Source organism: Otolemur garnettii, unplaced genomic scaffold (assembly GCF_000181295.1).
Source record: "Otolemur garnettii isolate 467f Iridium unplaced genomic scaffold, OtoGar3 scaffold00167, whole genome shotgun sequence".
Taxonomy (NCBI): domain Eukaryota; kingdom Metazoa; phylum Chordata; class Mammalia; order Primates; family Galagidae; genus Otolemur; species Otolemur garnettii.
Window position 1 is genome coordinate 262,253 of NW_003852562.1, and position 6,553 is coordinate 268,805.

The following is a 6,553-nucleotide window of genomic DNA, read 5'->3' on the forward strand; positions in this document are numbered from 1 at the left end:
CCGGGCTGGGGATTAGAACCCTCCACCTTAGGTGTATGTGGCTGGCGCCTTAGCTGCTTGAGCCACAGGCGCCGAGCCCACTCAGCAAATATTTACCAAGGTCCTACTATGGGGCTGTTATTATCTTAGGTTCCTTGGATAGAATGGCTCACTCACTAGTTCTTTGAGAGAGAAGAAACAATGATTACTTGTATTTTATATGTGAAGGAATTAAGGTACAAAAAGTCCATTTGACAAATTTGATTTAGTACACATTGCACTTGCGACTGCTTACAGAGATTCCACCCAGACCATAGGGTGATGTGTCACGGGCTGTGGGATGGTTGTATCAAAGATGAAGAAAAAGAGGGGCATGTCCTTCAAGGCTGGCCTTATCCAACATGATAGATTAAAGTCAATGTGAAGATGTTCTACTTGAATTCGCGCAAGGCCATTTGTTTCCTTTCTAAGTAGATTTAGACGGCTTCCTCAAGCAGGTAACCTCTAAGTTGGTGTTTGAAAGATGGAAATGTCACCGATTGCTAATGAATTATCATGTCAGACATACTAAAGGCCCAGAGGGATAGGGCAAGGAGAAGATGTTAGGCCTGCGGCTGCAATGGAGCAAGTGTTTGGGACACACAGATATGGAATGAATGGTAAACAGCATTCAGGTCTCCTTCACCTCCTGGCTAGTAGAGGTCATTGGATTAGGAAACTTGATACAAATTATAATCCCATGCAGAATATCTCTGCTTTCTCATTCTAATACCAATTCCTTTCTAGAAGTATCTGCAGTATAATTGCACCCAGTGTGGTTGACCACCTCAGCTTCACCGTGCTTCTGTCTATGCCCCTGTACTCTGTGCACTTCTAAGTCACAGCACCTGTAATTGTCAGCACAATCAATAACATCTGCCTCCCTGACAGCAGGGACCGTATCTTTGGCCTTCGTGACCATGTCTCTGGCCTTTGTGACCTTAATAACTAACATAGTGCCTGCTAGGTGAGTGAAATTTTGTTGATAAATAAAATCCATAAAATCCTATTCTCTACTGGGTTCCTGGGGTTTACATGATATATTCTAAAACCTGTGCATCTACAATATTTTATGAAGCCATCGCCTATTGCACAGATACGACACTTGGGTCACAGAGTCTTGTGATTATGTGGCAGTCTAAGTATTAATGCAGAATGTGATTTGAGCCTGAGACAGAAAGCTCTAGAGAGCCAGACTCAGTCAACAGTGCAGAGTGAAGGGTCGAGGAGTCACATCTTGGACTAATCCAGGCCTTGTCAAAGTTTACAGGAAAAATTTTTTTTAGTAATTGGAAAACTTCCTCCTAAATCCATGTACAAACTTGGAATTCAAATAACTCAAAATTATGGCTGAATAGTATTCCATGGTATATGTATATCACAGGTTATTAACCCAGCCTAATCATTTGTACCCTCATATTTATCTCAAATTTTAAAAAAGATAAAAATAAATTAAAAATGTAATAAATAAAATTAATTGATGAAAATATAATCTGTAAGACTTCTCATTAAAAAACCCTCAAAATTATTTTTTTTAAGTTTTCAAAAAACAAATAAGTCTGATGTTTCATATACTTGGATTCTCTTTTGTTTTTATATTAAAATTCCTTCTGCATTTCCCAGGTACCTTTTATAATATTTGTCTTGGAATTTTTAAGAATGTTCATTTTGATATATATGGTGTGGCACGGCTGCAGGAATCACTAACTGTATCTTCCTTGAGAAATAAAGAAATTATTCAAGTTGATTTTGTCAACTTGATAAGCATTTCTGAGATCTGCCATGAGTCTAGAACCATTCAGAGGAGGAGGATGGATACTGAGGTTACAAAACAAATGAAAAAAATCCCAGCATAATTACATCCTTCCAAGAGCACACTGTAGTTCCACTGGGGGAACCAATACAAAAACTTGGAAAGCAGCTAGTTAGACAAAATAAAACACAAGACACAGGTGGCACCTGTGGCTCACAGGAGTAGGGCGCCAGCCCCACAGGCTGGAGGTGGTGGGTTCAAACCCAGCCCCAGCCAAAAAAAAAAAAGAAAACACAAGCCACTGTATGTTATGGAATATTCATGCTGGAGGAATCAGAGAGGGCAGCAGTCAGTGAAAGGGGTCTCAGGAAGAGGTAGGATGGGAACATGGGCTTTAGAGTCTAAGAAATCTTGTTATGAATCCTAGTTCAGTTATCACTAAGTAAACAAGTAACCTAAGGCAAGTGACTAAAGTTAAGTCCTCTCATTTGTAAAACTAGGCTACTTGCTACCTACTTCACAGGTTATTTCAAATAAAGAATAGCAATACAAACTTCTGTTTGTAAATCACAGATGTCAACTACATAGGCAGGCTCAATAAATAAAAGCTGTTTTGTGGTTAAAAAAATCAGAGAAGTTATATTCAACTGGAAACACAGTTAATAGCAGTAATAATAATTATAAACAATAGTGAAGTCCTGTGTGCCAGGAATTTCTTTCGTTGAGTACTTTCCTTGCATTTTCTCATGTAACGCTTGCAGTTGTATGAAAAGTATCATCACTTCCATTTTATAAGACAAAAACCAAGATACATAAAAGGTGCTTAAATTTCCAAAATTTCACAACTAGTACAACTGGGATTTAAACAGGTCTTACATGTAACTGACATTGGGCAGGCTTAGTCCTCATTCAGGATCAGAGTTTGTTATCTGAAATTTGAATGCTGCTGCTGATTCGTACATACTTAGATCACAGAGTCCTCTGGACAACTCTCCATGACCAATGCTCCTGTTAGCCTGCCAGAGAGAACCCAGGTCTAACCAGCCACATGTGAGAGGTTGGGCGTGAGTGTGAGTTACCTGACCAGGTCAAAAGTGAGAAAATAAACGTAAGAGAAACAAAGCACACCAACACCTTGCCTTCTACCAACATTAAAGAAACTGCACTTCACTCTATGTACAGAAAAGGACTAGAAAACTGTCTAGAAAGTGTGCAGGCAGTGCAAAAAATAACTTCATATGAAGCTACTATAAGAAGAAAACAGAAAACCCAAATCAAAACAATTTTAGCTAATGAATATTCTTCCTCCAAACCAACAGGGAAGCAGAATAAAACTGTAACACATACTCCAAACTAAACTGTTCTCTGATCAGTATTTTAAGACATTAAAATTCCTATAGTCAAACAAAAAAATCTAAAAATAAAAATGACAAAAAACAAACAATGGGAAGAAATGCAGTAAAAAGTAAGTTCAGAAAAAAAAAAGTTCAAGAACAAATTATAAAGGCCCCAGAGAGCAGAGTTAAATGGAAATCTGATCATGATCATAAAAAAACACAATGAAAATGAAAATAAGATGAGGAAAGAAGTAGAATGGGTCAGAGGAAAAGTGGTAGAAGTGAATGACGGGTAATGAGGGTCCAATACATATATAATGGAGTTCTTACAAAAACACAGTAATGTGGCTCGGCGCCTGTGGCTCAAGCAGCTAAGACGCCAGCCACATACACCTAAGGTGGTGGGTTCGAATCCCCAGCCCGGGCCCACCAAACGACAATGATGGCTGCAACCAAAAAAAATGGCCAGGTGTTGTGGCGGGCGCCTGTGGTCCCAGCTACTTGGGAGGCAGAGGCAGGAGACTTGCTTGAACCCAGGAGTTGGGAGGTTGCTGTGAGCTGTGATACCACAGCACTCTACCCAGGGGGACAGCTTGAGGCTCTGTCTCAAAAAAAAAAACAACAAAAAAAAACACAGTAATGTAAAAGAACTAATATTTAAAACTGTGATAGAGGAAAAAGTTCTACAAATAAGAGAGAATTTAAGTCTACTTACTGAAAGTTCTTCCTGGTTACCCAAAATTTGACCTGAAGGATCAACTATGATTCTTACCATAAAACAGAGAAAAATCCTCAGGGACTCCAGGCAAAAAGATGGCATTACCTACAAAAGTAAGAAAATTAGGCAACCATTGAATTTCTCAAGAGCACATAATAAGAAAGGTGGTAGTGAAGTGATATTTTCAAGAAACTCAAGGAAAGGGAAACCCAAGGATTTTTTAATATAGCTAAGGTGTTCTCCAAGTAAAAAGACTATTTAAAAAACAGCTTTGAGTCATAACAACTCAAAGAATACAGCACTTTTCAAGGAATCTACTAAGAATGAGCTTATTCAATCAACAGATAACTGGGGAAACTTCATCAAAAGCTGGTGAGAAGTCAATGTTTTTAAGAATAGAGCTAATGTTTTGTTTTTTTTTGTTTTTTTTTAAGAATAGAGCTAATGTTAACACAAAGACGGACACATTGGGGGAAGAATAATATGTAAAGACAATATGGTTTGATGAAGAAATGATGCAACTAAAAAACTGAAAGAAGGAAGAGAAGAAAACTAAAATCAGTGACTGTCTTACAGGTAATCAGTACCTTTGGTACCCACTGATTACCTCTAACTTGACAGAAAAAATGGTAAAATGTTAAATGAGAAAAAGAAGAGATTAGCAGAACTATAAATGACAAAAATACCAAACACCCACTAAAACAAAAATACAAACATTCCTAAATACCAAAACAAATGTTTGTTTAAAAAGCAAAGAAGGCACAGCAAATAAAAAAGCAAAGTAAATATAACATAATATACATAAAATAATATGAGCAATTTGAGGCTGAATACATCAGCCACATCATTAAATATAAAAGGATCGAACTCACCTACTAAATGCAAATGTTTTCAAATGGGCTCCCAAAGCAAAACCCAACTGTATGCCATATGTACATACTGAAAACTACTGCTGTATCAACTCCCCTCATTACGCTGGACTCCTGCAGAAACTCTTCAGAATTCTGTTTTAGAATTGTGTTTTAGTGCCAGATCTTCTCATATGTTGAATGATGCTGAAGGAATCTTTTGGAATTTACTGCTGCATCTATTGGAAAAATTTAAGGTATTTATTTTACTCCCAGGGTCCTTATTACAGAGTCCCCTGAGAGAAATTCCTTTCCTCCTTTTATTTTAAGTCTTCTGAGTAACTTGTTAGCTTTTTTTTTTTCCTTTTTTTAGGCAGTCTATATCTCTGTCACCCTGGGTAGAGTGCTGTGGCATCATAGCTCACAGCAACCTCAGACTCTTGGGCTCAAGTGATCCTCTTGCCTCAGCCTCCCAAGCAGCTGGGTCTAGGCGCCCATCACAATGCCCCACTAGTTGTTGTTTTTTTTTTTTTTTTTTTACTTTTAGTAGAGATAGAGTCTAGCTCTTGCTCAGGCTGGTCTTAAACTCTACAGTTCAAACAATCCACTGGCTTCCCCTCTCAGAGTGCTAGGGTTACAGGCGGGAGCCACCCATGCCTGGCCTGCTTGTTAGCCTTTTATCTTCTAGCCAAGCATGATTCCTGGAAAACTTGGTGAAAAATTGTAACTCAACTGGAAACAAGAAAATACATCATTATTTTATTGTTTAGCCTCATTTCTACTCTATGATATATTCTTTTCCCTTTACTTGCCTTTTATAACTTCCAGTTTTTACTTTTGTAATCTTAAACAGTTTAGGTTGCCTGGGAAGGAAATAAAAAATATTCTTCCTTAAAAGATTCCGGTACTGTTACAACTGTCTCATTGTTCCCCGGTCCTTGGTTCCCAGTGTCAGGAATGAGTTGTGGGACCAAACTGAGCCAGTTACGGAGTGATCACAAATGGAAAGCAATCTCACACACACAGCATTTACTGCAAAGCAAAAGTATGCCCCAGAGGAGAGAGGGGACATTCTTTGAGAGTGGAGAAGACCCCCAAGTCCTAGTATGCAGTCAGTCTTTCAGAGGTTTGCTAGTTTGCCCCCACCTGGATAGGGTTGGTTGCCATTTCCCACCTTTGGGTGATTGACAGGTTAGGGTTATATAACAGGTTACATAACAGGTTGGGGTTATATAACAGTTTTCTTTTTACACACGTGTCTTCCCAGAGTCCTTCACAAAAAACCCACTAGGGGGTCAAAACTATGATGCTCTTTAGATGGCATTGACCCCCAGCTCAGTTAAGGTCACTAGGAGCCCCTTACTGCACCAGACCAGGGGAAAGTCTGTAGCCAAAAACATTGCATACTGTGGTTGCTTTTCTGCATTCAGATTGGTTCCCACTCTCACCTTCAGCCACTTCCCTCTACCTAGCAGAGCCATTTCTGTCTCCTCATCTGGGCAATGCAAGACTGGGAGGTTGTCCAAGGTTTTTCGGAATCTCTGAAATTACAATCATCACTGTTTCCTGAACCACTTCCATTGTTACATAAATACCTGCTTGATCCTCCTTATTGACTTTTAAGGGTAGAGGACTTGCACACCAAAAAACAAGTTTTCCTACACTTCTCATTAGGTTTTTCTTACTTTGAGGGAATATTTTAAGACTTTTAGTTTTATAATTGTTTCTTAAAAGACTTCTTTTTAATAAGTTGGAAAAAATATTAATATAGCTTTCATCTTCACTAAGTTTTATACGTACAAGTTTCTTCATCTCTCAAGTTTTTTATTTGAAAAGTTCAGGGCCAAATATTGGCAAATATACTTTTTTTTTTTTTTTT